The sequence below is a fragment of the Coenobita brevimanus genome, chromosome 23 (genome assembly GCF_032717465.1).
Source record: "Coenobita brevimanus isolate Jiangsu-jjx chromosome 23, ASM3271746v2, whole genome shotgun sequence".
Lineage (NCBI taxonomy): Eukaryota > Metazoa > Arthropoda > Malacostraca > Decapoda > Coenobitidae > Coenobita > Coenobita brevimanus.
In genome coordinates, this window is record NC_136976.1 from 70,855,752 (window position 1) to 70,880,787 (window position 25,036).

Genomic DNA, 25,036 nt, shown 5'->3' on the forward strand with positions numbered 1-25,036 from the left:
AGAAAGATTGCAGATAACTGAGCATGCTAGAGGGTGTTGAAGAGATTAGGTTTGGCCCCAAGAAAGAGATTATAGATAAGGCTCCTAAGAAAAGAGAATGTATTCGAGAGAGAGAGAGAGAGAGAGAGAGAGAGAGAGAGAGAGAGAGAGAGAAATTGATGGAAATGGAAGAAACGGTATGCTAAGAAGATTAATCACACTGAGAGAAACAGAGGAAAGAAGAGTGACTGATGGATCCAGAAGAAGTGCTAGAGTAAGAAGGAAAGATACTAGACCAAAGAAAAGAACTAGTGTACCGGGAAAGAGGAAAGGAAAGGGAGTGAGGGAGCGAGATAGGCGATAAAGAAGGGAGGCCCACTGCTTATCTCCCTCCCTCCACCACACTCTCTCCCTATATAAAGTCCCCGAGTAATAGATTGTCTCTCCCTTTCCTCGCTCCACTCGTAACCCGATCCCTTGGTCCCTGCCGTGTCCTTATGCACTTTTCCCAGCGTCTTGTGAGGAAGTTAGGGGTCTTAGGGGGGTCTGGGTGTTATGTAGGGGTCTGGGAGATGCTGAGCGATAGCACCGGGACCTTTATTGCTTCATCAGGCAATCGAGAGGGTTTTGGAAAGCCGTTGTTTGATTTTTCGGTGAAGGTGAGAGTGAGGGGAAGGTTGGAAAGGGAAGGTGGAAGGGGGCTAGGGTGGTAGGGATGGACGGGGGGAAGCCTGACCCCTGACCCGGAGTGGCTATTGTGAGTCAGCAGAGGTCAAGTCACTTGGTCCGGCCCAACGTGCACACGAACACACACACACACACACACACACACACACACACACACACACACACACACACACACACACACACACACACACACCAGCCTCCCAGCACAGTTACCTAAGGGAATACCGGTATATTAATGGCTTTACAATACAGCGTTGTACATACGTCACTTTCCCCACAACATCCAAATGAAATCTAGTGTGTTGCGGGGACGGCCCAAACAAGTTACCAGCCCGAATTTACTGTCTTGCTCCCAGCTCATTATACCTCCTCAGCCACTTGTCAGCTTCTCCTACCAGTTTCCAGGTAATTTTCCGGTTAATTGCTTGATTCATGACTAGCTAGCTTCTCACAACGCCTGGGTGGGCCGTCTCCGCAACACACTAGTCTGCACCTTACTGACACTGGAAAAGGAGACTGCGCCACTTTGTATACTCTTTGCACTCTTAACCTAACCCTTAATGAGAGTTTGCGTGTCTGTGTCTGTTTCTTTACATCATTTTCTCTGTCATTACAAATTTACTTAATACTGGGTTCAGCTGCTGCGCATGTGGCTCTTTTTTTCTTGTTTTCTTGGAGGGACCAACTTTGTTTCATGCCTTTTCATCCTTCTTTTCAACATAAGAGAAAAGCATGCACCTACAAAATTGTTCGTGATCACTTGTAACTAGACATAGATACTGATAAGTGAAAAATAAGTAAATCAGCACAACACAGAGAGAATATTTTAAAAGACTTTTATTACACTCACGTTGTGTCCGCCAGGCACTGCTACCTAGGTCCGTAATCTCGTCGCTTAAGAAAGTTCCCTAATTCCTCTTCCTAAGCGATTTAATTTGCTTATTACGTCTTGCCTTTTTCTTCTTTCTTACTAAATCATTCTAATATCACAATAATCAGCATAAAAAACACAAAACGATATTAGTCAGCCATATAAAAAAAAAAAAAAATAAACGTAAGGAAGAGGTGTTAGGCAGCTTCCTATTTATTAACATTAAAACTGACAACTCTAATAGGGACATTGATTATACATCTGACGGTTGCATTTCATGAACTGGTGGAAGACTGTGGCTTAACCAGAATTACTTCTCTGCGTTACTGAGTCTCGTGTGGTTGATAGGCATTAATCTAAGTCTACTTATTCTCAACATTCATTCATCCATTGCCATGAATACTAGTTGTCATGGTGGTGAAGAAGGATGCCCTCACGTGGTGGCATCGATATGACCGAGCGATGGAGTTACCCGGTTATATATACGTCCTTCAGTCTCCTCCCTGTTCCCCGAAAAGATGATGAACTGTTAAGGATGGACAGCTTCGGCCTGCAGTCTACCGGGTTCACATTCAGATCAACCTGGGGCTGTAGCTACAATTACTATTATTGCTACTACTACAACGACTACTACTACTGCTACTACTACTGCGATCTGTCATTCACTGCTGCTACAAATGGGCACCGTGATGACACCAAATACAGTGACAATAGCGTTACTCGATACAGTGTCATGGCTGTGTAACCCAATAGAGTCAAGCACCGGCACGCCGTGATGCAACACTGCGTAGTGCCATCGTGACGCACCAGTGTCAGGCGCAGCGCAGTGCCATTGTGACGCTACGTAACAGTGCCAAGAGCAAAGCAGTGCCACTTGGACGCTACGTAACCGTGCCAGGAGAGCAATCCCATTTTGACGCTACGTAACAGTGCCAGGAACAGAGCGGTGCCATTCCAATGTCACGCAACTCCCAAGAACTTCACAGAACTGCCTTAAAGTAACGAGTCACCACTACCATCATGCATTAACACCGTCATCAACCACTACCACCATCAATTAACAGTGTCATCAACAACTACCACCATCCATTAACAGCGTCATCAACCACTACCACCATCCATTAACACCGTCATCAACCAGTACCATCACCACCACGAACACCGTCAACAACCTCTACCACCAACACTACCACCACCACCACCATCACCATCATTCCCTGCGCCACCAGCACTACCACCATCCACTTAACACCATCAGCCACAACTATCACTATCCAGCCACCCACCACCACCACGACCACCACATCCTTAACACCACCATCACCACCACCACTTGCATTAACACCACCACAACCATCACCAGACTTCACTTCAATTACCGGCACAAAACACCCGTGCCATAAGAGCCAGAGTCACATAAACAAGACAGCACGACGCTTTACCACACAAACTAAAACCACCCCAAAGCAACGAGCCCCCTCAATCACAACCACATCCAAGCTCCCTTACCCTCGAGTCTGGCACCTGTGGAAATATAGTGCATCCAAGGTGAGACAAGGGGGCCGTAAATATTCACCAAGGCCACCAGACATAAGTACCCGCGCATCAGTCTGCCTCATAAAGCTACTTACCCTGAGAGATCATGCCAGTAAAGTTTTGCAACAAGGCCGACGAATCTGCAGGCCGAACTCAGCAACTGCACACCGTCAAACTGCCTCTGTCTATCTATCTGTCTATCTATCTATCATCATCATCATCATCATCATCTTGGTCTTCTTACTGCCTCTAACAAGCAGGTATTTCGTCACAGTTAACGCAAGACGCAGTGCCACTACAACATATTTACTCTGATCAGACCAAAATTCCTAACCCCCTCGCTAACAGACCCACCGCCACAGTGCCCCTAACAAGCAGGTATTTTAGCATCGTTACGCAAGACGCGTGGCCACTATAGCGCTCTGACTCCTATCTGACCAAAATTCCTAACCCCCTTTCAGCTCAGATGAGGGCCACGTGTAGCCAGAGTGAAGGACTAACCTGACTAGTAACCAGTGAGACTCATTCTTACCTCGAACTGAAGGGAGTTTAATGTAGTCTTCATTAACCCTTTCGCAACTAGACGTCTCCTCTAAGCTGGATAAAATCGTCTGCAAGCAGCAAGAATATAGTGGGAAAAATACGTCGTGAGATTGAAAGGGTTGAGGTAGTAGTGGCTGTAACTCCAGGCCTGTATGGACATGAACCCAGTGGACTGCAGGATGAAGTTGCTCCTTTTCTCCATTCCACCATCCCCCTTTCGTGTAGGGTTCGAGCCCCACACAGATGAGGGTGCCTTACGCTGCGCTGTTACTCCTATACAACAAGCAGAAGAACATACCTTGGGATGGGTGCCGGTGACGTCAATGGCCCCAAGACAACCTGATTGCTCTACTGGTGCTAATTGGCTGCCTGAGGTTACTGGCGCCAGGGTAGGAAGGAGAAGGGACGAGGAGGGAGGCAGGCAGGCAGGAAGGAGGAGAAGGTGGGAAGCAAGCAGGCAGGAGGATGAACAGAAGGAGGGAGGCAGACAGGAAGGAAGGAGGAGAAGGGGGGTAGGCAGGAAGGAAAAGGAGAGATGCAGGCAGGCAAGAAAGAAGGAAGGCGGGGCGGTAGGAGGAAGGAGGAAGGAAGGCAGGCAGGGAGGAAGGAGTAAAAAGACGATAGGCAAGCTGGAAAGAAGGAGGAGGTGAAGGATGAAAGGCAGACAGACGGGAGAAAAGAAGAGGAGGGAAGGAGGAAGGAGTTAGGCAGAAGGGAGGCTAAAGAGGAGGGAAGAGAAGGATAAGGAAGGAACGTAGGCAGGCAGGAAGGCTCGAAGACAAGGGAGGAAGGAAAGCAGACAGACAGACAGACAAAGAGACAGATATAGGGGGAGGGGGAGATAAAGAAAGAGAGAAAATAAGAAAATGAGAAAGAGATCCAACCCTTTGCAGTGAGTGAGTAGGTCACGCTTGAGACACGTTAAATAATTAGGCCAAGAGGACGTGAAGGTCAAGAGCCAGAAAAAATTAATTACCTCCAACACTCACTCATCCCATCTCTCTCTCTCTCTCTCTCTCTCTCTCTCTCTCTCTGTTTATTATATACTTCTTCCCCACCCTTTCACTCACCTTCACACTATCCTCCCCCACTCTCACACTCTCCTCTCACACTGATCTCCTTCACCCTCACACTTTCCCATCGCCACCTTAATAACATTCCTCACACTCGCCCAGCATTTCACACTTCCACAGCAACTCGCACACCCTCTCTCACACTCTGTCACTTCCACAGCCACTCTCACGCCCTGTCCCACACTTTCACACACCTACTTTCATACACCCTGTCTCACACTTTCACGCTTCCACGCCTACTTTCACACACCCTGTCTCACACTTTCACACTTACACACCCACTCTCACACCCTGCCTCACACTTTCTTACCCACTTTCACACCCCGTCTCACACTTGCACATTTCTACACCCACTCTCTCACCCTGCCTAACACTTTCACACTTCCACACCCACTCTCACACCATGCCTCACACTTTCACACCTCGTCTCACACCCTGTCGTACAATCTCATCCTAGATCGTATAATTCTTCCTAACACCTCCTCCTCACCGATTTATTTTGTATATTACACTTTCAAACTCCCTTCTAAGTTATATTTATCGTTTCATTATCGACATAGTTTGCATAAAAAATATTCAGGTTTATTTTGAGATGTGAGGAATAAATCGCTATGGAAATGGCGTTACGAATTCTTCAGTACACCCCAGAATACACTCTGTACACCCTAGAATACACCCTGTTTCCCAATCTTGTACACCTCATTCGCCACCGACCCAACACACTATGTCTCACTTTCACACCCTCTTTCACACCCACTCACACTTTCACACCTCCCGTCACACCCACTTTCACTTTCCCTCACACCCCGTCTCACATTGTCACACTTTCCTTCACACCCACTTTCACAGATTCACACCCTCTTTCACACCCATTCTCACACTTCCACATCTTCCTTCACACCCACTTTCACACCTTCTTTCATAAATAATCTCACACGTTCACACGTTCCTTCACACCCACTTTCACACCTTCCATCACACCCACTTTCACACCTTCCATCACACCCACTTTCACACTTTCCTTCACACCGATTCTCACACTTTCACACTTCCTTCATACCCACTTTCACACCCTCTCTCACACCCACTCACATTATCACACATTCCTTTACACACAATTTCACACACTCACACCCTCCTTCACACCCACTTTCACACTTTCACACCTTCTTTCATAAATAATCTCACATTTTCACACCTTCCTTCACACTCACTTTCACACCCTCTCTCACACCCACTTTCACACCCTGCTTCATACATATTCTCAATACTAATCAACTTATTTTTATTTTATTTTTTAGCCTTCCTTATCATGTACTCTTTTTTACATCAACATTAAGCAGTCCACTCCCTTAGGCCTGCCATTCCTTCTTCTCGCATCACACACCTTCCCATGTCACCACTTCGGCACCCACCATCCATACAACAGTTCCCTGCTTTCGATCGACCTCGCGTCCGTCCAGGCAAAAGTCAACCACTCGAACCACTTGTCCATTGCCTCCCTACTCTCTCTCTCTCTCTCTCTCTCTCTCTTTCTCTCTCGCATCCATCTTGTCCGAGAAGCATGCCTGGGCTCACACACACACACACACACACACACACACACACACACACACACACACACACACACACACACACACACACACACACACACACACACACATTCTCCCAGTCCACAGTCTGTGTGTGTGTGTGTGTGTGTGTGTGTGTGTGTGTGTGTGTGTGTGGCGGCTCATCCAAAGTACCTCCTGATTAATTGGACTCCCTGGTGGCCTTTCTCAGTAGTGGAGAGAGAGAGAGAGAGAGAGAGAGGGTGGTTATCTGGATGTGAGAAAAGGTAAAGTAAGAGGGATGAATGAAAGGGGAGATGGGAATTGTTTGTTTGTGTGTGTGTGTGTGTGTGTGTGTGTGTGTGTGTGTGTGTGTGTGTGTGTGTGTGTGTGTGTGTGTGTGTGTGTGTGTGTGTCTGAGTCTGTGTCTGTGTGTGTGTGTGTGTGTCTGTGTGTAAGAGAGAGAGAGAGAGAGAGAGAGAGAGAGAGTGACCTCAACATTACCTACCTTGCCCGTGGCTCTCAACACTCTCACGCCATCTTGCCACACCATGTACAGCTGAGAGAGAGAGAGAGAGAGAGAGAGAGAGAGAGAGAGAGAGAGAGAGAGAGAGAATTTAAAAGGATGATGCGGCAAAACAGAGGGATAGGAAAAAAAAACAATAATTAAATGTGAAGGAAAAGAATGAGGAGAAAAAATCGACAAGGACGAAGACTTGCGTAAAGAAAGGATGAGGAGAAAGTGAGAGGAATGGCGTGTGTGTGTGTGTGTGTGTGTGTGTGTGTGTGTGTGTGTGTGTGTGTGTGTGTGTGTGTTTAAACATGATCACAACGGCACGTGTGCATGTATTATCAGCATGTTAGTGCGTGTCGATGTGTGTACGAACGATGTCAGTGTGTGTGTGTTGTATCGTGTGTACTAGTGGGTGGGTGGGTGGTAATGTGTGTGTGTGTGTGTGTGTGTGTGTGTGTGTGTGTGTGTGTGTGTGTGTGTGTGTGTGTGTGTGTGTGTGTGTGTGGATGAGTGTGTGTGCGTGTGGCAGGGTGTCGTGTGGGTGAGTGTGTTTACGTGTGGCAGGGTGTGCGTGTGAATTAGTGTGTGTGCGTGTGGCAGGGTGTGCGTGTGGGTGAGTGTGTGTGGCTGTGTCATGCCGGGTAATGTAAGCTGAACGAACGATGTGGCGGCGACTGCCACCTATACCTCTCCCCCTCCCTCATCCCTCTCCCCAGCCTTCCCCCTACCCCTCCCCTCCCCTATCCCCTCCCGTCTCCCCTCACCTCTCCCCCCTCCACCTACCGCTCCTCCTCTCCCCCTCCTCCTCCCCCTCCCCAACCCCTGCCGATGCTGCCTCTCTCCCATCCTTTGCCCCCTCCCCTCTGCTCCTGCCTTAACCCCCCTCCTCTGACCATCCCCCTGCTCCCTGCCGACGCCCTACCATCACCTGCTAATGCCATTCCCTTCGCCTGGTAGTTGCTTTAGCGCCGTCTCTATTCCTATGTTCTCATCTTCTACCCCTTCCTCTGCTTCGTTCCCTACTCTTCATTGCCTCTACAACCTCTACCTACATCCTCTTCCTTCACTCTCCCTTGCCACTGCCTTTGCCAACACCTTCCCTGCCTTTGCATTCGCTGTGCTTGCAAATGCTTCCCCTGCCGGTCCTGGTCGGCCCCTGCCTGCCCACTGCACCACTCTGTGCCACCGACGTCGCTGCCACCCTGCACCTCCACCTGCACTGCTCCGGGCTGCTCATGCTCCTACTGTGTACGAGTGTGGCACTACACCGCATTGATCAGGTGTGCAGCATTGAACAGATGTGTGGAACTGACTTGGCATCTTCCAGGTGTGTGGCATCGGCAAAGTGTGTTGCACCGAAAAGGTGTGTGGTACTTGCCAGGCGTGTGGCACTAGCCAAGTGTGTGGCACCGACCAGGTGTGTGGTACTTGCCAGGTGTGTGGCACTGGCCAGGTGTGTGGCACTGGCCAGATGTGTGACACTGGCCAGACGTTTGGCACCGGTCAGGTGTGTGGTACCGACCAGGTGTGTGGCACTGACCAGATGTGTGACGCCGGCCAGGTGTGTGGTCATGGACGAGGCAGCGCCGCCACAAGAGGCTGTGGTGGGGCTGGTTATCCGCTACAAATTATAGGTATTTTAAAGCGGCCGACCCGGCAATTTTACGGCCCTCCCGCCACTCTCCCTTCCTCCTTACCCCCTCCCTCCCTCCCCCTCCCCGATCTCTCCGTGCACCCCTCACCCCAACCCTCACCTCTCACCGCGGTGTACCTTGTCTGTCGCCTCTCACTTGTGCTTCCTCTCCCTCTCTCGCACTTGTCAGTACCTTTTCCTCTTTGTCACCCCCTCTCTCTTCATACTTTCTCCTTTTCCTCTTACACCCCTCTCCATCAGCCTCTGCAGTTTCTCTACTCTCTTGTCTCCCATTTTTTTTCTCTTCTCGCCCTGTGGTGTACACTTACTTTAATCATCCTTTCTCTTTTTTCTCCTCAACCTATCGTCTTCCCATCTTCAAGTCCACTAAATTTTCTTCCTTTACACGTCATGACACCCAACTCTCCTGCCCTCTCTCCTTTCTCTTTCCTCTCACCTCATACTCACCTTCATCAATTCTCAGTCATCTCTCTGACCTTACAAATCGCCTCATTACTATTTTCATCTCCCATTTTAAGTCTTCTGTCAAACTTTACAAACTTCATGTTCATCTTAAATGCCCATTCCTAATCTTCTCTCTAACCTTTCAGATCACCTACCCATCTTCATCGCTTATTCTCACCCTTGCCTCTAACCTAAATAATCACCCCATACCCATATTCTCCCCTGCCTATACCCTCCCCCGCCCATACGCTCCCCTACCGACACCTTCTTACCCACCGCATCCCACCCCAATCGTGGCCCTAACTCCACCCTACCCTTCACCACCTACCGCTCTCCCCCAATTGGTTATAGTTTGATATATTGCTGGGGAGGAAGAGATGGAGGGGGAGGGAGGGAGGGAGGAATGGAGGGAGGAGGAGGGAGAGAGGGAAGGGAGGAATGGAGGGGGGGAGGGGAAGGAAGGGAGATATGGAGGGAGGAAGAGAGACGTTGAGAAAGGTGGAGAGAAGTAAGCAATGAAGTTGGAGCAAGAATGGCAGGAAGAGAGAGAGAGAGAGAAGAATGAAACGAGCCATGAAGTACGTAAAGAGTGAGAGAGATAAAGGAATGAGAAAACGTTTGTGAGGTGTGGGTAAAGAGGTGGAGGTGGGCACTAAAACGTTTGAGGTGTGAAGGAGAGACGCTTTATGCTGAAAAATGTAAAGAATGAAGGAGGGGAAGGGAGGCAGCCACAAACAAACTTTGAAATGATTTTTTTCATTGCTCAGAACTTCCCAAAACACACACACACACACACACACACACACACACACACACACACACACACACACACACACACACACACACACACACACACACACACACACACACACACACACACACACACACTTCCCTCCTCCTCAGTGGTGACATAGTATTCATTTTATTATTATTATTACTCGCGTAAAGGCCGTCGTCGGGGCCTCCGCTCGATGTCAAGTCACTTCCTATCTTCAGTCAGAAATAAATCATAACTCGGGAACCGGTGGCCCGATTGGACTGGAAATTGTTTTATTTTTCAAGTTAGAGCATTTTAACGGTACCTTGTTCTAACAAAAACTGCGCTACATCATGGGCCGGTTTTTGCTGTGTGACGGTAACAAGCAAACATACATACAGAAATCAGGTCATTATAATGTAGGTTACTAGTAGTAGTAGTAGTAGTAGTATTTCACGAGGGTCCTTGTGGAATTATGTTATTCTTCCTCTTAACATTCAGGACAAAGTATATTAACCTTAGGCCCTGTGCTGAATGCGTTAGGAGGCTTCGTAACACCTCTTCCTTAGCGATTTATTTAGCACATTACACTCCAGCATTCCTTATTTAGCACATGACACTCCAACATTCCTTATTTAGCACATCACACTCCAGCATGCCTTTTGTGTACCATTAATATGGCGTCATTGTCGTTACAGGCGGGATCAGTAACATACAGGAGGATATTTAGATGAAATAGGCAGAATAAGTAGCTATGGAGAAGGTGTCATGAAATTTCCAAAGGCTTTTTAGAAAACTGCCCTTAGTGAAACACCTCCCCCCTCACCCGCCAGAATCCTGCTTCCTCTTCATTTCTATTTTATTTATTTTTATTTTTTTAGGACAAGGACCCCTGTAATAGCCTCTCATGTGTCTTCTTCTTTCTAATTAAGCATAATATCAGTATTATTTATTTTTATTTGTTTGGTAATTTATATATTTATTTATTATCCAGGAAGGACAAAGAAAAAATAGTGTTGAACCTCACCATTTGCTGTTACTTAAAAAAATTACGTGAGTGAAAAAATCAGGAGCTTTTTTTTTTTTTTTTTTTTTTTTCAGGAAAGAGGACAGGACAATGTATAATCTTCCTGTGTAGAAAGAACGAGGGAGAGAGAGAGGGAGTAAGTGCACGGAAGCGGAGGAAGGAGTGAAGGTGGAGAAGGGGAAGTTACGGGGAGAGGGAGCGAGGGAGTGAGGGGGAATGCGAGAGAGTGAAGGGAAGAAGGAATGAGGGAAAGAGGGAGGGAGTGAAAGGAAGTGGAGGAAGGAAAAGGGAGAGGGAGGGAGTGGGGAGGAGGTGAGAGAGGGTGAGCGAGGGAGTGAAGAGGGGAGAGAGGGCGAAGGAGCGAGGGGACGAGGGAGGACGAGAATGACATAGGAAGAGTCAAATGGAGATCACCGTATTCCCTTCACCAGGTGTCCTTTTAGCAAGACTCTCAATAAGGTAACCTCTTGAATCTTCCTCTCACCTGACGATTTTATTCAGCTTAGGGAGGGTTTTTGCACTGAAGGGGTTGACATATTGCCTTCCTTAACCCTTTCATTTTGACTGGCTCCTCCCAAGTAGAATAAGCCACTTGATGTTAGTAGAATTATAATGACAGTGAATTTCTGGGCTGGAAGAAACTGAAATTTTTGTGATTATTGGACTTGAGCATAACATAGCATAATATAGCCAAAGCAGAGTGAAGTAGCATAGCATAACATTACACAGCATAGCATAATATAATACACCATAGCATAATACGGCATAGCATTTCATAGCATTTGGTGTAACACGACATACCGGTTTTAGTATAACTTAATATAACACAGCATAAAAAACATAGCATAACATAATAAAAACATAATAAAGTACAGCATAGCATAACGTATCATAACAGCATAACATAACACAGTGTAACATTATAAACATAGCGTTACACAGCATACCATAATAAAAGGTAGCATAATATAACACAGCATAGCATAACATAGCACAATAAAACATGGCATAATAACAAAACACAAATCAGGATAACAACGCTTGCTTTTATCCTCCCAGGCTTTGAAACGCCCTCTCTCTCTCTCTCTCTCTCTCTCTCTCTCTCTCAAAACAGACGGCTTTACGCATCCTGATAGTTACCTATACTCCTTCTACTATAACTTGGCCTAAAATTGCCATCTCTTCACCTTAAATGCGGAGTCGGAGCAATAAAATAGTACCCTGATGTTGTACTAGTCACGAAGAAGTGCTATGGATAGGATGTAGAAATATTGCTTTATTCTACCACTGAGCTACGGGAGATAAGCCACAAAAAGACGAAAATCTGGGCCAAGCTGAGGTGAAAGGACTATAGTTTGTGAAGTCCATGATGAAAGTACTCAAATTGCCCACGCATAGCAAGAATGAAAGTTATAATACGTCATAAGATTGAATGGGTTGTTTACATTATCATCATCATCATCATCATCATCATCATCATCATCATCATCATCATGACCCATTTGCCCATTTTTGTCCTGTGGTGGGAAGTTCTAGGTCGAGCATAATTGGCGTCTTTCCAAATATGAATCGTAGTTGTAAATCTCTGTATCAATGTCCTCTCTCTGCCTGTCTGTCTGTCTGTCTGTCTCTCTCTCTCTCTCTCTCTCTCTCTCTCTCTCACGTCATTAATGCTTTCACTGCAAAAGTCCTTTCACCCCAACTTGACCTAAATATCTGTCCTTCTGCAGCTTAGTTCACGTATCCCAGCGGCAGATTAAGACAGTACTGTGGCTTCTCGTAATTATCAATAACACTTCTTTGTGACTAGCAATCATATTATTGCCCAAAAGCGCTTCTTCGTGACTAGCATCATCATCTTGTGTTAAAATTTTTTCACGCCTCAGCATTCAAGATGGAAGTATGGCAATTTTAGGTTAACTTAGATAATAAATAAAGCACAGGGGTTAACGAAGACATTATTTAACCCCTCCAGTTCGACAAAAAAATAATCTTAATACTAAAATCATCCAAAAGTAGCAAGAAAAAAAGAAAAAATATATATATGTTTGTTGCGTCCGAAAAACGTACAGTCAAGTGCTACAATTCGGTCCCCTCTCTGCCTCTATTTCATCGCAGGATTTTTAGACGTTTAATGTGACGTAGGGCTCCTCGTCGGTTAAGGAAGCTCCCTAACACCTCTTCCTCGGCGATTTATTTTTTGGATATGGCTGGTTAATATCCCTTTGTACGTTCTTTATGCAGAGTATGGTGATGTTGGAAGGATTTATTTAACACAGAAGAGGGCAGTAAGGTATAATAAACACCATCCCCACCCTCTTTCCACCTCACTCACATACACCATTCTAATCAGCCTCTCATTCTGCATCCTCTCCACATCGACAAACAATCACAAATTATTTCTCTTCTCTCATTCTGCATCCTCTCCTCATGGACAAACTATCACAAGGTATCTCTCTCTCAACTCATATAACCTTAGTCATTTCTCTCTCCCATAAAGACCAAACCATCTCAAAGTATTGCACGTAACACTTTCAGGCATTAGCAATTTCTTTCTCCCATATCTCAAAGTATTTCTCCAAGCCCTTTGAACGACAGTAATTTCTTTCTCTCTCAAAGTATTTCTCTTACCACTTTCAGCCACAGTAATTTCTCTCTCTCTCTCTCTCTCTCTCTCTCTCTCTCTCTCTCTCTCTCTCTCTCTCTCAGGGTACTTCTGTCGCCACTTTCAGCCACAGTAATTTCTCTCTCTCCCATAAGGTGTTTTGTCAGACGTGAGAACCACATTGTCCGGGATCAGGTGGCGGACTGCATTAGTTAGGGAGGGTTTAAAGCGTCCTCTTTACGGCCTCATATCTCGTAAAGTTATAATAATGGCAGTGTCAGGAATACTAAGAGGCTAGCAGTTATTTTTATTATGATTACTCTGCTCGCTCACTTGTCTGTCTTTTCTCTCTCTCTCTCTCTCTCTCTCTCTCTGTGTGTGTGTGTGTGTGTGTGTGTGTGTGTGTGTGTGTGTGTGTGTGTGTGTGTGTGTGTGTGTGTGTGTGTGTTTTCTTAAGCAAGGGGAAAGAGCCAAGACATAAATGCTTGTGGATATTGAAGACTCCCGAGGAATACAAAGAATGAGAGAGAGAGAAAGAGAGAGAGAGGGGGGGGGGAAGCAAGATGAAGGTTGGCTGGAAGATTTAGGATGGCTGTTCCAAAGTTGACCGGTTGGGTAGATGAAGGATTGGGAACACCTCCTAACTCTTGCATTAATTGGAAGTGGTGTGTGTGTGTGTGTGTGTGTGTGTGTGTGTGTGTGTGTGTGTGTGTGTGTGTGTGGAGAAAGTCTGATGAGTGGCGGTGTAGTGTGGTATGATTACAGTCTTTGGCCTGGTGTTACTTCTGCAGTAGATTGATTCAGGGTGGTTCTTTGTTACCGTGGTTGTATCAGCGTGCCTGCCGGAGTAATGGCGCTTGTTTGACGTGGTTCATCGTGGTTTTATGTGGCTGACGACCTGGATTGGCTCAAGATGTGGCCTTTCGCTAATGTGGTCGTGTTAGTGAGGTAGGGTATGGGATAGTGGGTTGTCTTTGGTGGTGGTGATTGTTTGTGTTTGGTGATGGTGACTGATTGTGTTAGGTGATGGTGACTGTTTGTGGTAGGTGATGGTGATTGTTAATGTGTTAGGTGATGGTGATGGTGACTGATGTTAGGTGATGGTGATGGTGATTGTTTATGTGTTAGGTGATGGTGATTGTCTGTGTGATAAGTGATGGTGATTGATTGATGTGTTAGACGATTGTGATGGTGATTGCTTATGTGTTCGGTGGTGGTGACTGATTGTGTTAGGTGATGGTGATTGGTGATTGACTGAAGTGTTAGGTGATGGTGATTGATGATTGTTTGATGTGTTAATTGATGGTGATTGGTGATTGATGTGTTAGGCTGTAGATTCTTGTTAGAGTGGGTCATAGGAGGCTTTGTTGTACCTCCTCCCTGGCCTTTTATTTGGCATACTGAACCGTAACATTCTCCTGTAGGCTATTTATTACGCTTTAACATCGTCGTCATTTGCATCTTTAACACACAAGTGCAATGTCCAAAATAAATCGCTAAAGAAGAGGTGTTACGGAATCTCCAGAGCCATTCAGGTCCTTGGAGTGATGGTAGGTCAGGTGGCTTGCTGTGGTAGGTCGTCCGTTTGCGCTGTGGTGATGGATTTGACGTGGTACTCTTATTCAAGGTTGTCCAGTGATAGTGGGGATGAATATGGCTGTGCTAGTGTGGTCTAAGAAGTGATGGCGGCTCGTAAATTGATGTGGTGGCTCGTAGATTTAGCACTGCGGTGGGGTAGTTAGCCGCAGCGCATTTATCCATGGTGGTTCTGTGTTGGTGAGGATTGATGTTGTGGTGTGGTGCTTGTGAGAGATGATGCAGCGGGTCGTAAGCTGAGCAGTAGTCGTGTTGTTGTGAGTAGCGGTACTGGTGGCGGTGATGCTGGGGTAGGACCGTGTGACTCATGTAGTGAAGTGGAACAGTGGAACATCAGTATGGCACTCTCACACTGCGGGTCCACCAGGCAAAAACTTAACATCGGGACTCCAGCAGCCTGCCCCCTCTCTCTCCCCTTACATCCACTTATCCCCCATCTCCCTTCCTACCCTCCCTTCGCCCTTATACTCCCTCGCTACACCTCCCCACCCCTACCCTCACCATCATACATCCTACCCACCCCTCCCTTTACACCCCACCCAGCCACACCCACACCACACCCACTCCACATCCTTACCTCACCTGGCCCCACCCTTGCCTGATCGTATCCAGACCTGGCCTACCCATGCCTTTCCAAATCCATTCCTGTGGCCACACCCAGAACACACTCCTGCAGCAGCTGTTCACGTCACATCTTTCTAAGCCTATACCACATCTTTCACACTTATCTATGTCCATACTTACTCTGCTTCTGTCCACATCCATATCACATCTCTCATACTGCACCTGTCCACTTCCACGTCACACTGTCATACCAGATCTCTCACACTTGACTGCATTCATACCACACCTGCACTGCCTGCTCCCAAGTTCATTTCTCCACTTCCACACAACATTTTTTTTTTTTGCACTTGTTTACAGACATATCACATCCACACCAATTGTCTCTCACTTATCCACATCTCTCCCTTATGCACGCCTCCACACTCATACCACGTTCCAAATACTTATCCACATGCGTTCCACTTCACTTATATCATTCCTTACACATACCACACTTCATACCAGCTTTAGTTCATCCCACGCCTGCCATCACACCATTACCACATACCTATATCGGGCTGTACTCATCACATCACCACCATTGTCTTCACCATTCACATCAGCATCCCTCATCACTATTTTCTCTGTCAGTCACCACACCTGTCACTACACCTCACCACACCCGTACCAAGGACTGCACTTTCCTCACATCACATCACCCGTACTGTCATCACCAATACACAATAGCCTCTCTCATCACCCTCCCAGTCATCACAACCACGAGAGCATAAGTGTCAATTTCACTACCCGGTCATTGGTAGTCAGAATGCATGGTGTGGTGAAGGCTATGAGAGTGGTGATAGGCGGGGACTGTGTAGTGGTGAGAGAGTGAAATGAGGCAGTGGTGAGCATAACTGGTGTTATGGTGAGAGTGAGGTGTTTGGAAATGATGACTGTGGTTGATAAATGTGAATCATGTAGTGGTGAGATTAATATTGGTGGTGATAGTGGTGATAAGTTTGAATCGTGTGGTGATGTAATTTTTTGTGGTGATGGTGAACGTGATGATGATGGAAAGAATGTGGTGGTGATGGTGGTGATCAAGTTTGGATATCAGGGCCTAGTGTTAGCGAGATGTGGTGGTGGTGGTGATGGTGGTGCTGGTGGTGGTGGTGAGTGTGGTGGAACCGAACAGTGAGTGTGGTGAGTGTGATAGCAAAATGTGATGGTGATGAGTGTGATGGAGCCGGATGGTGAGTGTGGTGAATGTGGTAGCGAGATGAGGTGATAATGATGGTGGTGAGTATGATGGGGCTGGATGGTGAGTGTAATGAATAGTGTAACGAGATGTAGTGGTGGTGATGGTGGTGGTGGTGGTGGTGGTGGTGACTGTGATGGAGCCCAATGATGAGTTTAAGGAATGTGGCAGCGAGATGTGGTGATGATGGTGGTGAGTGTAATGGAGCTGGGTGATGAGCGTGGTAAAACGGAGAAGTGGCGTTGCCGTGGTGAGTGGTGTGGTGATTATTGCTGAGATGGATGATGTGTGTGGCGGGTGGGCGTGTCGAGTGTGATGTAGAGGTGATGGTGAAAGGTGTGGTGAGTAAGACTGAGATGAGTGCTTTTTTTTTGGGGGGGGAGGGGTATAGAGAGGAGCAGTTCTAGAAGCCCACCAGTCCACACCACGAACAGATGCCAAAGAAGAACCGTCCATATTGAATCATATTAGGGCAATTAAATCTATTATATCACTTAGTGCGGGTGTTTTTCGGCGTGTTTTTTTTTTTTTTTTTTTTTGGGGGGGGGCATTTTTTGGCGTGGAAAATCAATTAAGACTTCAAATTTAATGCGTCAAACTTAATGCCTCAGCCGGGGATCGATGTAGCGACCTCAGGATCAGCAGGCCAATCCCCTGTGGTGGGTAGGGCGGTGTGTGTGGTGGAGAATGGTGTGTGGTGTTTATGTGTATGTGGTGAATGTGTTGAATGATGTGTATGTATATATGTATGTATTATGTATGTATGTATGTGTGTGTGTGTGTGTGTGTGTGTGTGTGTGTGTGTGTGTGTGTGTGTGTGTGTGTGTGGCGGCAGCACGGGACCCCATCATTACCCCGCCCCCCCAGGCTCTTCTCTTATGGGGAAAATTGTCTAAGTGTTTGTTCGGACATTGTCAAGGGAGGCGATGGTGGCTCCCTGGCGCGGCGGGTGGTGGGGAGAGGGATGGGGTGAGTGGGGAGAGGGCGGCAGTGGAAAAGGATGGGGTGAGTGGGGAGAGGGCGGCAGGGGAGAGGGATGGAGTGAATGGGGAGAGGGCGGCAAGGGATAGAGATGGGATGAGTGGGATGAGGGATGGAATGAGTAAGGAGAGGGGGGCTAGGGAGTGGGATGAAGTGAGTGGAGAGGGCGGCGGGGGAGAGGGATGAAGTGATTGGTGAGGGGGCGGTAGGGGGGACTGACACAGGGGTAAGGGATGGGGTGAGTGGGGAGAGATCGGCAGGGGAGAATGAAGAAAGGGAGAGGGATGCATTAAATGGAGAGAGGTCGACAGGGGAGAAGGATGGAGTGAGAAGTGAGAGAAATGAAGTGAACAGGGAGAGGACGGTAGGAGAGAGGGATGAAGTGAGTGGGGAGAGGGTGGCAGAGGAGAAAGATAGCGCGTCTGGAGAGGGTGGCAGGTGCGAGGGATGAAGTGAGTGGGGCGAGGTGACAGGGGCGGGGGAGGCAAGGGAAAGGGTGGCAGGGGAGAAGGATGAAGTGAATGCGGTGTGGAGGCAAGGGCGTGGAGTGAGAAGGCAGGACCGCAGGAGTTGATGGGGAAAGGAAGTCAGGGTTCAGGGGAAAGAGATGGAGTGAGTGGGATGAAAAGACAAGGACGGGTGGGATGCGAGAGCAGGAGTGGTGGAGTGAGATAGGCGTGGGTGAGTTGAAAGGGTACGAGTGCTTGCAGTGATAGGGCTGAAGTGGGTGGAATGACAGCAGGAGTGGGTGAGGTGAGAGGCTGGAGTGGGTAGATGAGAGGGTAAGAATGGATGGAGTGAGAGGCTGGAGTGGTTAGGTGAGAGGGCAGGAATGGGTGGGGTTAGAGGCTGGAGTGGATGGAGTGAGATGGCGAAAGTGGGTGGGATGAGAAGGCAGGAGTGGATGGGGTGAGAGGGCAGAAATGGATGAAGTGAGAGGGCTGGAATGTGTGGGGTGAGTGGGGTGCAAAGGTTCCGTGAGAAGGCAAACCCTAATCTGAATAAGAGGGCAGAGGTAAGACACGAACAACAAAGATTGGAGAGAGGTAAGATGCTGTTGTGAGATGTGGAGAGGTGTAGAGGGGCGGGACGCAGGTGAGAGGGCAGGGGTGGGGCAGGTGAGAGGAGACAGTGGAATGAGGTGAAGTGGAGGTGAGAGGGCAGGGGTGGGGTAGGGGTAGGCAGAGGATGGCAGATGTTAATGAGACAAAGAGGCACAACTGACCTCAAATATCCGTGGTACAAAAGCTGCACCTCCCAGCCTTTGTAACATAGGAAATGCTTATATGACACTATACTCTGATCATTGTTAGAAGGTTTTGTTTCACGCGCTTTTGTTAAATATACTGTGACTTAAAAATGGTATATCCTGCTCATTATGCCACCCGCTGTAACACTGGCTGGTGAATTAAGCTGTACCAGGCATGAGCCTGGATTATCGTAGCTCAGTAGACTATACGAGTATTTACCAGTTCTTCCCCCCCCCCTCCCTCTGTAAATGGTTCTTCATTATTATCTTACGCGATATTTATGCAGTCAAGTCTGTATTAAAGTCAGTAACGTAAGAAGGGATTTTTCACCACTCCATTCCGATGGCGTATTTGGTATTGGAGTCTTGCTATATTCAGATGATTTCACTTACCTTAAAAGGGGAAGTCTCGAACGGGACGGATTAGACACAACCTTCATCCCTTCCGTCAAGACAACATGCCTTTCCTACGCTTAATACAGTCGTTAGGAGGTAGTAGGAACTAAATGCAAATGATGTCCTTGAGCTGTAAGGGTTAAGGTGGAACATGCAAAATACTGAGTGATCCATAGATATATCTCTTATTCAACCCCCGCCCCCTCACCAAGCAATTTCTTGTGTGATATGGGAACGACTCAGTCACCTCATCAATGTCTACCCTGCATCATTTCTTCATTTCCTACTCCCTATGCCACACACACGCCCACACCAGCAAACTGAGCCGTCCCCGCAACATACATAAGATACCGCCAGGTGAGTTTCTAGTGGAGAGCTATTTACGGATCACCCTGTATGTCGTTAAGGAAATGATTCTAGAAAGGCCACAGAGCTCACTTGGATATGACCCACACACTAAAGCACTGAGAGTTTTGTTTATATGCAGAAGACAAAAAACATAATACAGTGTTCGAAATTTTTAAAATATCTGATATTTTTATTACATCTAGAAAACAACGTAATGCAGATTCCGACGCAATGTATATATAGCCCCTTCTGGTGAACGTAAGGCTAAAAATATAAATTAGTTTAGTTCAAGGTGCCTAGACACATGCTTTTGAAAGACTGGTGGTCGTAGGCAGGAGGAGAGACTAGCTGAGGAAGGCTGCTTTAGAGTTGGCCAGCGGAGGAGACAAAGGGTGGGGCGAGGTGGAAAGTGGGTCTATGGAAGAGTGGGCGGGGCGAAACAGGGGGCGGGGGGAGGGGGGATGAAGAGAGATGGATAAAGAGAGAGAGAGAGAGGGGGGGAATGGTGGGGGTGACTAGAACAAGACCCCCTCTCCCCCCTCCACACACACAAAGAATGGTAGGTGATTGGGTATGGTCTCCCTTTGTATATAGGCAGGGGAATTAAAATGTGTCTTCCCTTTTTATTTCGAAGAATATTTTAAGAGTAGAGAAACATAACCAAAGCCTTAATTGGAAAAATGCATCTCGGCTTATTCAACTTCTCGGTGGGGTCAACAAGTCTTAAGCAGATACATAATTCCCTAAACATACGGTCGGAGCAAAAAGTCTTTCTACCTCTCCATTAACTCTGAAATCAAAATCAGACTCAAAATCGCAGCAACCTACATTAAACATACTGAAGAGAAGACGAAGAAATTGATCCGTAGCTAAATAATAATAATAATAATAATAATAATAATAATAATGATAATACAGTAATAATAATAGTAATAATAATAAAGTCATCAGTGTCGGTTGCTGAGGATTCACTTGGCTGATTCTCCAAAGCCCATGGAGAAAGAAGCGAGAGAAGTAACAGGACTTTCGCTGTCGATTGTACAATGTGGGCGTGCAGCGCTGGGCGGGGCAGGGCGGGAGTGGTGTGGCTGGGAGAACAGGTGTGACGGTAGGGGCAGGGACGGGGAGCAGCGAGAGAAAGGTGAAATGCCGGAGGAATGAGGAAGGAACACTCAAGGGGGCGAGGTAAGCAACTAGGAGGTGCAAAAAGAAGGAAGTGAAGGAAAGGAAAGGGGAGATGTTGGTGTAATGAGAAACAGCGTTCAAAGAGGGAAATGAACAGCAAGGACGTGCATAGATTGAGCAGTGGAGTCGATAAATAGAAAGTGCAGGAAAAAGAAAGTGAAGGAAAGGAAAGGAAACGTGCAATGACAGAGGAAAGTAGAAACTAATAGTGAGAAAGCGGCATAAACAAAGAGAAAGTGAAGAAAAAAGGAAGGAAAAAAGAAAAAAATGAAATGTTCAGAGAATGAAGGCGAAGGTAATAGTCTGAAAAAGAAAAGGTTCATAAAAAAGGAAATGAAGGAAGGAAAGAATGAAATGTTGGAGGAATGAGGAAAAAAAGGTATCGTTCAGAAAGCAAGAAAATGCATCAAAAATAGAAGTGAAGAAAAGGAGAGATGAAATGTTGGAAGATTGAGAAAGAAAATAACATACAGAAAACGGGAAGATGCAGAAAGAAGGAAAAGGAAAGCAGGACCAAGGGACTGCCAGACACAAACCCCGGTCAGCGAGTAGAAAGCAAACAACAGCAGGCAACAGGAGGAGGGATGTATGCAGAAAGTGACAATGGAGGAGACGACAGCTGAGGAAGGCAGATAGGAATAAATAAGTAGGATGCGATGAAGAAGAAAGCAGATATGAAGGATAACTAAGGATGTAGATGTAAAATGGTAACTAAGGACGTATATATAAGGGGTATCTAAGGACGCAGATATAAGGTGGCAACAAAAAACACATATATAGAGGATACGTAGATAAAATGGAGGAAGCAAAAATAAGGGAGGAGTAAAACAATATACGGGTAACAGAGAAGCAGAAGATAGCAAGCAAGAAAGAGGAACTAATAAAGAAGAAATGAGAGGGATGCCTAAAGAAAGGAGAGATTAAGAATATGGAGTAAAAAGATAGGCTGCAAGAAATAAGGAAAAAGTGAAGGGATTAACTAAAGATGATACAGGAACTAATGAAGAAGATATACGAGAGAGAGAGAGCTCAAGTGGACAGACGAAGCTCATATAATGGAAATAAGGAGGACGCGAAGCTAAAGGAAGATTTGTTAGAAATAGAAGAAAGTCATACAGGAACTAAAAGGCAGAAAGAAAGAGAATAGGATAGAGGAAACGGTTAATAAATGAAACTGGAGAAACTAAAGAATATACACAATTATAACTAAGACTTAATCTAAATAGAGTCCAGGAAGAAGGTAGATAGGATATTAAGTACAGCACAGGGACGGAGGAAGCAAGGGGTTGGGAGGGGACGGACAGAGGGCAACAGGTGGAGGCCGGGCAGTGGCATGGGCAGGGGCATGAGACAGGAGGCATAGCTGAGGTGGAAAAGAGGCAGGGGAGGGAACGGTGAGGCTCATGAATGCTGTCGTGGTCGTTGGGTGACCGGGGTGCATACAGAACAGCATCACCAGCCACCACCCCAGCCCTCTGTACCGTCAGTCCGTACCGTCACCCAGCCCTCAGTACCGTCTGTCTGTACCGTCACCCAACCCTCTGTACCGTCAACCAGCCCTCTGTACCTTCACCCAGCCCTCTGCACCCTAACCATTAATCTGCTTCACCACCAAGTATCTTCCCAGTGGATATACGTGGTTAAACGTGAAGGTGTATACACAGTTGGGTGGTGTTCGTGGTTTGTAGGTGGGCTGATGTACGTGGACTGTAGGTGGGCTGTAAGAGGGTTGATTTTGGTGGGCTGTAGGTGGGTTGATGAAGGTGGGCTGGTGTAGGTTGGCTGGTGTATTTGTGTTGGTGTACAGGGCAGGCAGCAGCCACACTAACTCTTGTTTTACCATATTCAGCCACTAACCTCTCACGCGGCTGTGTGGTCGCTCGCCCAGCACACACCTGCCATACCACACACCTGCTCTCATCTCCACACCTGTCCTCACTTTCATACTTTCCCTTGCCTTCAGTTCCACATCTGTCTTGAGTTACACACTTGCCAGCATCCATCCCTTCTTTTGATACAGCCACTACTCTGCACCCCACACCTGCCATCCCAAATCTATCCTGAGTTACATATCTGCTCACAAGTTCAGTCCCATCCATTATCCCCAATATGTCCCTTAACCCATCCGCACCTGCCAACCCACACCTGCCCTCATTTCTTTGTCCCACATCTAACACTTACATGCCAATCCTTCACCCTACATCTGCACCATACCCGTAGTACCCCAAACCTACCGTCTACTCCACGTCTGTCCATGCGTTCTACAATTGTCAGCTTGTCCCTGTCCCTCAGCCCAACATCTTTCCCAAGCCCATCCTCTACTAAGCACACCATAGCCACAGTCAGTTCTACATCGTACCGTGTTTCCCAGTCGTGGCATCTTATTCCTATCCCTCAGTCCATACCTTTTTCCAACTATTCAACTATACTGCTTTTTACTCTAACTTGGCCCCGATTTTCGTCCCTTTTATTCTTATTTCACATAGCTCTGTGGCAGAAAGAGAAAATGCTACTACTCTGCATACTTTATATAACACTTCTTTGTGACCATGCTCATAATGTCAGTTTATTCTTACAGTTCAGTATTTAAGCTGGACAGATGGGAATTTAGGTCAGGTTAGAATAAAAGGAGTATAGTCACCACCCTACACCTGCCAACCCAGACCTACCCCCAGTTCTACGTCGTTCCATCCTCCCCACACCTGACATCTCATTTCTATCCTTCAGCCCACACCTGTCCCGCCCCCCCCAGCCACACTCCACACTGAACCCTACACCTGCTACTCATTCGGACTCCTCACCTGGTCTCTCCACCCCGTCGAATTACTCCACCTGTCAACACACACACACACACACACACACACACACACACACACAGCCCTGTCTCTCTCTCTCTTTCACACACACACACACACACACACACACACACACACACACACACACACACACACACACACACACACACACACACACACACACACACACACACACACACAGCCCCTGTCTCTCTCTCTCTTTCACACACACACACACACACACACACACACACACACACACACACACACACACACACACACACACACACACACACACACACACACACCTTCTGACAAATCCACTTATACCCCATTTTCCAACTCAGCCCTCCTCCCTGCATGGGTTGCGCTGCTGAATCCAAGTCTTTCTGAGAGAGAGGCAGAAGTGAAGTAGAGTCGAGTAGGGTGTTTGTATTTCGGGGCACGTCTGGGAGAGCGAAAGGAGAGTGGAACAAAGTAGAGTGCTCTTGGGTGTGCGTTCTGTGTGACTGGGTTATGTAGGAGTTGGTGGGGAGAGTGAAAATCGCGTGTTATGTGCAAACCTATTCGAGTATTTTTTTTCTTTTATGAGGCACAAGAGAGTGTAGATTGCATATGTATTTAAACTACTTCACTGCGGCTGTACGTGTTATTTCTATGATGTACAAGAGGGTATAGACTGCGTATTATGTGCAAACTTTTTCACTGCGATACTGCTTTGTTTATTTTCACGATGATATTTTTGTTGTTTCTTATTTTTGTTATTTTTTGCTGCGCCTAGATGATTTAATTCAGCGTAGGGGAGGCTTCCTTATTTATATTTTTTTGTGTTGCTTTGCTTTTATTTTATTTTATTTTAGTTTTGTGTTTTGTTTTCTTTTTGCTCCACCTAAACGCTTTTCCTTAGCATAGGGAAGGTTTGCTTATTTATCTTCTATGTTTACACTTTTTTTTCTTACTTTTTACTGTACGCAGACGATTGTGTTTAGCTTCGGAGAGACGTCTTGTAGTGCACGGGACAGAATACCTCCTGAACCACTTTATGACGTAGTAGTAATAGTAGTAGTGGTAGTAGCAGGAGGAGGAGTAGTTGTTGTTGTTACCCCAGGCTCATCTGAATGTGAACTGAGTGGACTGCAGGTTAAAGTCATCCGTCTCCTGCAGCCACCATTCTCCTTTCAGGATGATAGGGAGGAAGTTGAGAGACGTTTGTATAACCGGGCAACTCCACCGCCCAGTTATATCAGTCCATGCACATGAAGGCGTCCCATTCTAGCACCAAGGCGTCATCGTCCTGAAAGGGTTAATGTTCTGGAGACGTGGCGTGAGGGTAGGATGGACGAAACTCTTTCTCCCATCGACCTGGTGGTAGACGGGGTTCATTGCACTATTGGTTTGTGTGTGTGTGTGTGTGTGTGTGTGTGTGTGTGTGTGTGTGTGTGTGT

General features: G+C 46.8%; 1 protein-coding gene across 1 annotated transcript in view; it reads left to right on the plus strand.

Moving 5' to 3' along the window:
• Positions 1–25,036, plus strand: part of LOC145392896 (uncharacterized) — a 291,202-nt gene that overhangs the window by 139,712 nt on the left and 126,454 nt on the right. The gene's annotated exons all lie outside the window — the stretch shown is intronic.